Source organism: Panthera tigris, chromosome F2 (genome assembly GCF_018350195.1).
Source record: "Panthera tigris isolate Pti1 chromosome F2, P.tigris_Pti1_mat1.1, whole genome shotgun sequence".
Lineage (NCBI taxonomy): Eukaryota > Metazoa > Chordata > Mammalia > Carnivora > Felidae > Panthera > Panthera tigris.
In genome coordinates, this window is record NC_056676.1 from 57,907,510 (window position 1) to 57,919,003 (window position 11,494).

Consider the following 11,494-nt stretch of genomic DNA (forward strand, 5'->3'; position numbering starts at 1 on the left):
TCTTAAACGTAGGTATTTAGAATGACTATACAGTCATTCTGCAGACTACACATGTATGGCTGAATAAAAATGTGAATGACACTTCTATTTTGGTAGGGCACTAGACAGAACCCAAAATCAAATGACTCAATTTTCTTTTTTCCCAACATTTTTAATGGGACTATATTATAAGAAGTGCAGTTCCTTCACTGATGTTGACTTAACCCACAATATGTAAGCATAATCAGTTTAAAATTCCATATCCATTTCAATTACTCATAAAGGAGCATAATAACAGAGTTCATCACTGGTCTAAATAAATATATTATTGGTTCTGTGCCTACAAAGCTTAGGCATTTAAAGACTAGAGACTTGGGGGTGCCTAGGTGGTTCAGTCAGGTGAGCTTCTGACGCTTAGTTTCGGCTTAGGTCATAATCCCAGGATTGTGGGATCCATGCTCAACATGGAGCCTGCTTGAAATTCTCCCTGTCTCTCTCCCTGGGCCCCTCTCCCCAGCTTTCTCTCTCTCTCTCTCTCTCTCTCTCTCTCTCTCTCTCTCTCTCTAAAGTAAAAGAAATTTAAAGAAGACTGGAGGGTTTTTTTATGGCTATAAAGCACAATTATTTTAAATATGGCATTATTTAATAAATATATGTATATAAAAACCAGATAATCATATTGATTTTCTTTTGGCTACGTAATAGTGTACTAAGCATTGGAACATTTGTTTCCCTCAATCATGTGTTTAGTTGTGCTAACTCTCTAGATGTTTAATTCTTCAGGTGATAATAGATTAACAACCTTGATATAATAAAGCATAATGGTTAAGAGCATAAGGTCTGCAATTAAACAAAACTTCATATCTCAGATCTTACTTCTGACTACCTATGTGACCTTGGACAATTTACTTGTCTGTGACTTGTTTTCTTCTCCTTTGCATGCAGGCAACAATTGCTTAGCTCAGAGGAAGTTAAAATTTAAGAGTTAATATGTACAAATTGTTCACAACAGTTTCTGGTGCATTTTAAGGACTTAATACATGTGAGACATGCTTATTTTTAGTTATCTATTTCATCCCACCCACCAAGTATAATATAGGAGAAAATAATTAGGAGCCATTAGAGAAGATTTCAGACAAATTGCCTGATACATTAAGAATATTTCACATCATACAAGTAACCTACATTGAAAATGAGAACTGAAAGAATATTCCTACCAGCAGAAAGCAGCTAAAGGCACTATGGAATTTTACCCCAAATCAACAGAAGAAATGGTTACCTTTTCCTTTTAAAAGGACATACTCATATTCATCCATAAGCATGCTTTTACTTGTATCACGTTTCTTTTACTTTCAAATATTTTAAGTTAGAAGGCACATCTGTCTCCCTTTATGTGAATAAATCCCCTTTGAATGTTGCCTTTTCCTTGGCTGTGGGAGCATATTAATGAGAAGGTTATTTACAAAACTCAGAGTTATCTTGTATCATGATCACTATACTTAGAATAGTCAGCGGATTCAAAAGTGCATAGAAATAATAAAGTAAGGTATCAAAATTGAATTAAAAAGGGAAATACTCAAAATTTTTATTAGAAATCATTGCCACATATCTTATCTTTAATTTGTTGAATAATTTATTAATTTATTGATTCATTATAAAGAAGTTTCTAGCTTGGAATCTTCCAGAATAGGCATAAATCAAATAAATAGCTTTTGATAAAAAGCAAATAATCCCCAAATATCTTCAAGTACAGCTGGATGGTTTTTTGTTGTTGTTGTTTGAGAAGTTTTTGCTGTTGTTGTTACTGTTCTTTTTTAAGGAACTATGTTCGCAGTGAATAAGATGCTTGACACTAGTCGGTTTTCAGTGTCTAAGATAAATATGTACCATATCTGAGGTAATTCTCTTTTAACATCCTAAAATTAGGTTCTGTTTATAATTTTGAGAATGTTAATTCATACAACATTAGACATTTTTTCATTTCATAAGGCACAATTTATATCAATCAATTACTATTTAATCTCACAAGAGATAAATTTTGACAAACGTTTTCAGTGAGAGTATTAGAATCTCTTAGTTTTTGTGCAACTTCAATGCTACATCCTTATCATTTGCATGCTCCCTCCCATACCCAAATAACCATTTTTATTACATTGCTTCTTCTTGTATTTTCATCAGATTATATTATTTAGTGTTTGTCACTTTGTAACTTAAAAACATTATACTATAATGTACTTTTCAATCTTGCTTATTTTACTCATTATTTCACTAATCATATCCATTTTGTTACATGTATCAAGCATATAGAAAACAGTGTTTGCTTTTTTCCATTTTTGTTTTAAAAAAATATTTGCTAATTCTGTTTATTTGATTTGTCATTTTTATTAAGGGAATGTCAAGCATGCTTTAATACAGGGAGAAGTTCAATTTAAAATTGATATCTTGCATTACTTGTTTACCCAGAATTTCTACACAAGAAAGAATTATACAGCTTAGCCTTTTTTAGCTATATGCTGATAGATGCAGCAAGGTAAACTGATTTCTAATTCCTAGTTTTACAGAGATGATATATTTATCACAAATAAATGAAATACACTCCAAGAACAATTTTATAAAGTTTCCCCCAAATCCACATTTCTTCCTTATTGAATTAGATAGAAATATTCATCGTCATAGGCAACCAAAATTTCTCTTGGTGGTTTTAGTTAATGTTCTCAGTGGGAAGAGAATAATGCAAACCCAAATATAAATATGGCTTGTACTAAATCAAAATGAAGTTTAATATTGTTCACAATACCAAATTTAATAAGCATTACCAAAGGTTTAAAAACAATTTAATTGGGGCGCTTGGGTGGCTCCACTGGTTGAGTGTCCAACTCTTGATTTAGGCTCAGGTCATGATCCCAGAGTTGTGGGATCAAGCCCCGTGTCAGGATTCATGCCTGAAGCCTACTTGAGATTCTCTCCTCTCTCTCCCTCCACCCCTCTTCCTGGCTCGTGCACACTCCCTCTCTCTAAAATAAAATAAAAAATAATAATGTAACTCTCTTAATTTACATCTGACACCTTAATATAAGATAATAAGGCTTGACTCAGACACATGGTTCATTTAATCAAGTAGGCTTTTGTCAACACAAGTCTACTGACAGATGTTTACAATAATACAGATGTCACAACAATACAGATAAATAACATCTGGGAGATTATTTTTACAAGTGAATATTCTTGGACTTTATTCTCAGAGATTCACTTCAGTAGATCTGGATTAAGGCTGAAGTTTGGACTTTAGATGGTCAATCTAGAAGTTTTTAGTGTGATTTTCCACTCATCTTGGATTGAAAACCACTGTGGTCCCTTCTCTGAACTTGTACCATAGTTTACATGTATCTTTATGAGGAATACGTAGCACATAGTTCAGTATTATAAATTTTTTCCTCGTAAGGAAATAATTTCATCAATGGTCAGAAAAAGGTTTATATTGCTTTTGTTCTTTTTTGATGTTAAATTTCATGTTGTAAGCAAAATATTAAGCACATTAATTTTTAAGGAGTAATTTAAATACCTTCCATATATTTCTTAGATGTCATATTGTACTAGGAATGCTTCAGTTATAGCTTTTTTTCCTTAAGTTTACTTGTGTTTGTCCATATAGCCACTATTTGTATGTAAATCATTCACATTGATTTTTTTTAAATAAAAAAATACTGAGTACCTACAAATTACCATTTATGGTTCTTGAGTTGCTGGGATTCCACACAAAGTCCTCTCCTCTCCCTAAGTAAACTACCCAATTGAGTACTATTTAGTAGGGACAAAAGAAAGGCTCTAGACATAAATTAATACATTTCAGGTAGTAATAGGAATTTTAGGGAAAAATATAGCACAGTTGGTTGGATCACAAGTGGTGTAAAGGCTAGCTATTTTATATAGACTTAATAGGAAAGGCCTCTGTGGAAGTGACACTTCAGCAGATGCATAAAGGAAGTAAGGTCAACCACTATAGACATCTAGGAGAAAATAATTCAGGTCAAGAGGTAGCAACTGATAGTCCTTAAAGCAGAAATTGGCATAAGGATAAAGAGAATGAGAGGACACTGTGAAAGCAGCAGATTTAAGGATGAAAAATGGTAAAAAATGAAGGCAGTGACATAGCTGGTTGTCTTATGGGTCATTTAAAAACTTTAGCTTAGGGGCGCCTGGGTGGCTTGGTTGGTTAAGCGTCATACTTCGGCTCAGGTCATGACCTCACAGTTCGTGAGTTCGAGCTCCTTATGGGGCTCTGTGCTGACAGCTCAGAGCCTGGAGCCTGCTTCCGTTTCTGTGTCTCCCTCTCTATCTGCCCCTCCCCACTCTCTCTCTCTCTCCCCCTCTCTCTCAAAAATAAGTAAACATTAAAAAATTAAAGAAAAATAAAAACTAAAAAATGAAACAAGTAAAATATTTGGCTTAATATGTGTGAGGGGGAAGCTACCTGATTGATGTTAATATAAATGCAATATATCTGGTCTTTTTGGTTACTGGATGGAGACCAGACCATTGAGGGAAGGGTGGAAGCAGGGATACCAGTTTGGAAGCTACTGCAATGCTCTAAATTAGGGCTGCCAGGGCCTATACAGTGGGGTTGTTATGGTGATTATAAGAAATAGCTGGACTCTGGACATTTTTTCAAGGTAGATTTGATAGGATTTGCTGATGGATATGGATGAGAAATATATGAAAGAGATAAGTGAAAATGGCTGGAAAAATTGGGCCTAGGAAACTGAAAGAATGGATTTCTACTTACTGAGAAATATCAGATTGCATCAGAATCATGTTGAAAGTAGATTTAAAATATATATTTATTTTGTACATATTAAGATACCTATTAGACATTCAAGTGGACATGACTGTGAGGATTTCTTCTGGCTTGCCCGTATTATGTTTATTATTTATCACTGGTGTTTAATGTCCTCACAACCTTGAATGTTTAAAAGTACAACAGCTATTAATGGCAATTTATGCAACTATTAAATACGTGGTATTAAGCCTGGATCTGAGATAATCATCTTTTAAAAATCTTTATCCAAATAAATCTGCATTAATGTCTACCTTTAGTTTTGTTTCTAAATAATCTTTCTACCAATAGAAGAATGAAATGTCTGCCCCTCATTCTCTCTTTTCCCACCCTAACATGCACACGCCCTAACATACACACCACCTCAAACACACACACTCCAAACACACATCCCCAACACACACCCACACACGCTCTCACAAGTTTTTTACTCCAATGAAGCTCAATTAACTAGATATATAATGAAATAGGACTTCAAACTATGTTTGTACTTGTATGTATTTATTGTTGAAACAAAAAAGGAAAGCAAGTATTAACCTGGAATTTGAGATTTTTCTCTACAGTATAATATTTATATTTCTCATTCTCATCTTTATAAAAGTGAAACAGAGTTTAGCCTAATGTTCAAAAGACAGACGCAATGACATTTTGCTTAAATGAAGGAAAGGAGTAGAGATAATTCTGTATAAATCAACATAATATGGCTATAGAGATGTTTGACTTGTAAGCAGAGCTTATAATAGTAATGATATGAACATTTGCTGAAATCTACTATGCACTAGGCATTTGCTAAGGGATTTGCATGAACTATTAAATATTCACACAAATATTGTGAGGTTGATTCCATTATCATTCCTTTTCTAGATTATAGGGAAATGGAGGCACTAAGTAGTAAAGAAACTGGAATGTGGTAACACAGCATTATTAGGTATACTTAACATGATCCACTTCTATCTTACTCCATCATCTGTTTTTATAAGCATGAAGCCACACAGCGTTAAGTGAATGAAAAAAATATTTCTGTATGTGCAGTTGTGATATAAGAGATTTATGTGAGAGAATCCACTAGACTAGCCTTGTTTAGATGATTGGTATTTGGATAACAGTGTGGTTGGCATCTCTGGGAGTATTATTTGCAAGGTGAACCAACAGTTGGCACATGTTCCTTTGCGAGATAATGATTTGAGATTCAACTCAATAATCCAACTCTTCCTTTTCTACTAGGACAAGGAAAGAAAAAAATGACTGGGATAGCAGTTTCTGAAAGATGTATCTATAAAATAACACTAATCTTGAAGTAGCCTTCTTTCCTTCTGGTTTTCACTCAGGTGAGCTCCCACCTCAGGTTTTGCACATGTTTTATTTTCTGAAGATGTGCTTCCTTGATTTCTTTCATTTTTTATTGGCCTTCTAAACTCAAATATCATGTCATCAGAGAGGAATTTTTTGACTACGTGATCAAGAGACTTCCCCTTACCTACCATGTGCACAGGCATTATTACTTTTAAAAAAATCATAGTCTTGTATTTATTTCCTTCACAGCACAGCTCATACCATTTGTAAATTCATTTCCCTGTGTACTTGTTGATTGCATGCCTCCATTTCTAAAATATAAGCTTACTTCACTTTTCAACGTGTAACACTTGTCTATAATATCTTCCTATACATCACAGATGATCGATAATGACTTCTTACATTAATGAATCGATAGTGCCACCAATCTCTCATCATCTTTCCACTACATCCAATGAATGAGAATTTGCCTCACTTGGCAGTGCCTGGTGTTAAAGACTACTTACTGTGATTGAAAGATGTAGGTCAGAATGTGAGAAATTAACCAAGCTTTCTATAAATTAGGCTAGCCCAGTAACCATTTGCTGCAAATAGGTTTGGAGTTCATATTGAAATTACTCCAAATTTCCAGTTAAGAATTTTTCCTAAAAGCCTATCATCACTTCACACTTCTAATAATTAAGACAAGACCTGCCATCTGGAATCTAGTAGGTTCCTCTACTCCATAAACCTGCTTCTGTCGCTCATTTACTAAGCCTAAAATCTCAATACCTAAGCTTTATTTTTCAGTCTTTTTTAGTCCTTTCCTTATAAACCCATGTGGTCATGGAAGTCTTTACCTAGTCATTTATCTGTAAATCTCTGATGGAATGGGAAATGGGTATGATGTCCTAGAATATTTTTAAATCCAGTCCTGTCTCTGGACGTGGACAAGTTTTGACATCTGAGGCTCAGATTTATCATCTATTCGAAGTGAATGATATGATATGGTTCTAATTGGTATTATGTAAATTACACTATGATGCAAATTAGAGCTTTGGGATTTGAAAGACTTTTATTAGAGTCTTGAATCTTCCCCTTAACAACTGTTAGTCTCTGAGGAGTGTTCCAACCCATAAACTTGAAAAAGGACTAGCATCTACTTCATATGCATCTAGAGTGAAAAGTGCACTTCCTTATACAGAATAGAAACTAAATAAATGGTAGCTACTGAAGAGCGTGGTGACTCTAAGGGAAAGTTGGGCATACGAATATGAGTACAGTAGCAAGATTATATGCAGAATAATGATCTCTATAATCAGAGAAGGCAGTAACCAATCTTCTGAGGAAGGGATTCTTTACAAGATGAGACAGTTAAACTGAATGATGATCAATAGGTTTTCACCTGATGCTCTCTGCTTTTCCCCTGCTCTCTCTCTCTCTCAAAAATAAATAAAAATTTTTAAAAAATTAAAGAAGTGTGGTAGAGAATGAGAAGCAACAAGAAATGGTATGATGATCTGAGGCTGAATTGAACATTGGATAGAAGTGGAGGGCAGGAAAAATGGCAAATACATTGTTATATCTCATTGTAATTTTGATTTGTATTTCTCTGGAGATGAGTGATACGGAACATCTTTTCATGTATCTGTTAGCCATCTGGATGTCTTCTTTGGAAAAAAATGTCTATTCCTGTCTTCTGCCCATTTTTTAATTGGATTATTTGTTTTTTGGATGTTAAGTTTGTTAAGTTCTCTATAGATTTTAGATACTAACCCTTTATCAGATATGCCATTTGCAAAAATCTTCTGCCATTCCAAACATTGCCTTTTAGTTTTGTTGATTGTTTCCTTCACTGTGCATAAGCTTTTTCTCTTGATGAAGTCTCAATAGTTTATTTTTGGTTTTGTTTCTCTTGCCTCCAGAGATGTGTCTAGTAAGAAGTTGCTATGGCCATTGTCAAAGAGGTAACCACCTGTGTTCTCCTCTAGGATTTTGATTGTGTTCTGTCTCACATTTAGGTCTTCCATCCATTTTAAATTTATTTTTGTGTATGGTGTAAGAAAGTGGTCCAGTTTCATTCTTTTGCATGTTACTATCCAATTTTCCCAACACCATTTCTTGACAGATATCACCTCACACCCGTCAGAATGGCTAAAATTAACAACTCAGGAAACAATATGGTGGTGAGGGTGAAGAGAAAGGAGAGCCTCTTACACTCTGTATAAATTCAAACTGGTGCAGTCACCCTGGAAAACAATATGGAAGTTTCTCAGAAAAATTAAAAACAGAACTACCCTACTATCCAGCAATTGTACTCCTAGGTATTTACCCAAAGGATACAAAAGTACTGATCTGAAGGGATACATGTACCCTGATGTTTATAGTAGCGTTATCAACAATAGCCAAATTATGGAAAGGGCCCAAATGTCCATCCACTGATAAGTGAACAAAGAAGTGATAGATAGATAAATAGATGTAGATAGAGATAGAGATAGAGACATATAGAGATATATAAATATATAATTGAATATTACTCATCCATAAAAAATGAAATATTGCCATTTGCAACAACATAGATGGAGCTAGAAAGTATTATGATAAGCAAAATAAGATAATCAGAGAATGACAAATACCATATTATTTCACTCATATGTGGAACTTAGGAAGTAAAACAGATGAACATGGGGAGTGGGAAATTGAGGCAAACCTGGAAACAGACTGGTAACTAAGAGAACAAACTGCAGGTTGATAGAGGGGTGGTGGGCAGAGGGATGTATTAAATTGGTGATGGATTTTAAGGAGGGCACTTGTAATGAACACTGAGTATTATATGTAAGTGATGAACCTCTAAATCCTGTACATGAAACTAATATTACACTATGTGTTAAGTAACTGGAATTTAGACAAAAACTTGGAAGGAAAAAATCAAAGTTAAAACAAAAACAAATACATTGTTAGATGTAGATAAGGACCAATCATGAAGAAATTTATGTGGCATAAAAAAATATCATTTAATTCTTACTGAGATAGAAAAAATTGGAGGATTTGAACCAATAAATTGTCCAACCTCTGAAAAACTGCTGTGATATTTATGATTTATAATAATAATATATATTTGGTCTTTGTCTCATTCTCTTATACAGTGCTCATAAAGCCACTAGAATTCCCTAACTGATTACAGTTATAAAACTGCCTCTTGTTATTTTATGAGGTAACTTTTAGACCCTATCTAAGGATGGGGGCTGGTTGCCAGGACAACCAACCATGTGATTAAAGGGTTTGAAGTTACTTTCCATACCCGGACTTCTGGAGAGGATGGGGACACAGGCTCAAGGTTGAATCAGCCTCTAATGGTCAATGATTTAATCATGACTTTGTAATAAAGCCTCCATAGAAATCCAAAAGTACTGGTTTTGAGAGCTTCCAGATTGGTGAACACATGAAGATGTGAGGAGAGTGGTCCTCCTGGAGAGTGCATGGAAGCTCCTGCCCTTTCCCCATATCTTGCCCTTTGTATCTCTCCCATCTGAATGTTCTTGTTATATCCTTTTATAATAACTTAGTAATATAGTAAGTAAAATGTCTCTTTAAGTTCTTTGAGATGCTCTAGTAAATTAATTGATACTTTCTGAAGGGGGTCATTGGAAGAGTCAATCTATAGCTGGTAGATCAGAAGTATAGGTGATAACCTGAGCTTTGGTGTCAGAAGTGGGAGAAGAGAGCAACAGTCTTGAAGGCCTGGGGAGGGTGTACTTGGAATCTCCAGTTCTATACCTGGTTGGTGTGGGTCAGAATCCATCCATAAAAATTAAATACTACCAGAAAACCTAATATTTTTCTTCAATATTTATGAATATAGTACATATAATAAAGTGAAGAGTTACTACTATTTTATGTTGATGAGTTTTGAGGATATGTTATCTTTCTACCACTATCTAAAATCAATGGAAAGTTCATCATCACCATGGAAAGTTCCCAAATGTTTCCAGTCAATTCCTAGTCCTTCTCTGCACCCCTACCCACTAAGGAAACCACTTTATGATTATATTATCATGAATTATTTTGCTTACTTTGGGTTTAATACAAATAAAGTAACAGAGTCAATATGGTTTGGTTTGATATATTTTGCTCAATCTAATGCTTTTTTGTATATGGTAACAATATAAATTTCTTTCTTTCTTTGGTTTCCTTTAGCAGACTGAGGAAGTATGCTTTTATTCCTAAGGTGCTGAGTGTTTTTATTATAGATGCATGTAGAATATTATCAAACATTATCTCTGCATTTATTGAGATTATCATATATATCTCTTTATGTTGTTAGTGCAGTTAATTAAATAGATTTTCTATGTAAAATCTGTTTTTCATTATTGAGATAACTCTCATTTGATCGTGCTTTCTGTATAATAGGATACAATTTGCTAATATTTTGTTAAAGGATTTTGCATGTATGGTGATAAGAAATTATTATCTGATTTTATTTTTACCATATTTTTATCAGATTTTCATGTCAGGTTATATTGACCTCACAGTACAATTTGGGAATTGTTCCAATCTGCTAGATTTTCTGGAAGAGTTTGTATAAGACATTTATTTGTTTCTTTAAAGTATTAATAAAATTTACCAGTGCTGCCATCTAGGCCTAGAATTCTCTTCATAGTTTTTAAGATTGTTTTCAACCATGTTAATTGATATAGAGCTATTTATTTTTCTTATTTTGTTTTGAGCTTTTTTAGGTAAGTTGGGTTTTGCTTTATTTTTGTTTTTGGAGAAAAATTTTGTGTTTGATATAAGTTTTCAAATTTATTGGCATAATGTCCGTGTATGTCCTTAGCATCATTTTAATTACTGGGATGTCTCTACTGGTATCTACTCTTTCATTATTGAAATTGTTAATTAGTGTTTTCTCTCTTCTTGATTAGTCTTGCAAGGGATTTATTAGCTCTATTAATCTTACAAAAAGCAACTACATTTACTTCCTATCCCTGGAGATAATGCAAACCTGCTACAATGTTAGCTCCTGGAATCATAATAAAAGCAGTGATCTATATGGAGGTGGATAATGTCTGTAATGAGCATGTTAAAGTGAATGCACCATCCATTCTCCAAAACTCACCAGATGGTCATCTTCTATGGGAAGGCTTGGAGGTCATTCCATTTACCAAAGCGAAGAGGCATGCACTGGTTAAGTGGTACAAAGACCAGTATCTTGGCAGTTCATTGGTGGTTTTCCCAAAGGAACTGAAAACAATTACTCCAATAACTGCACTGAAAGGAAAATTGGGGGAATATCTAAATGCTTTCAAGATTGCTGGTCACACACAATGTTCAATTTTACATGGATTTCTGGAGATCTGAAAGTGGCATCATGATGTTGGTAGACAATTCTACATTGTCCTCTCAATTTTT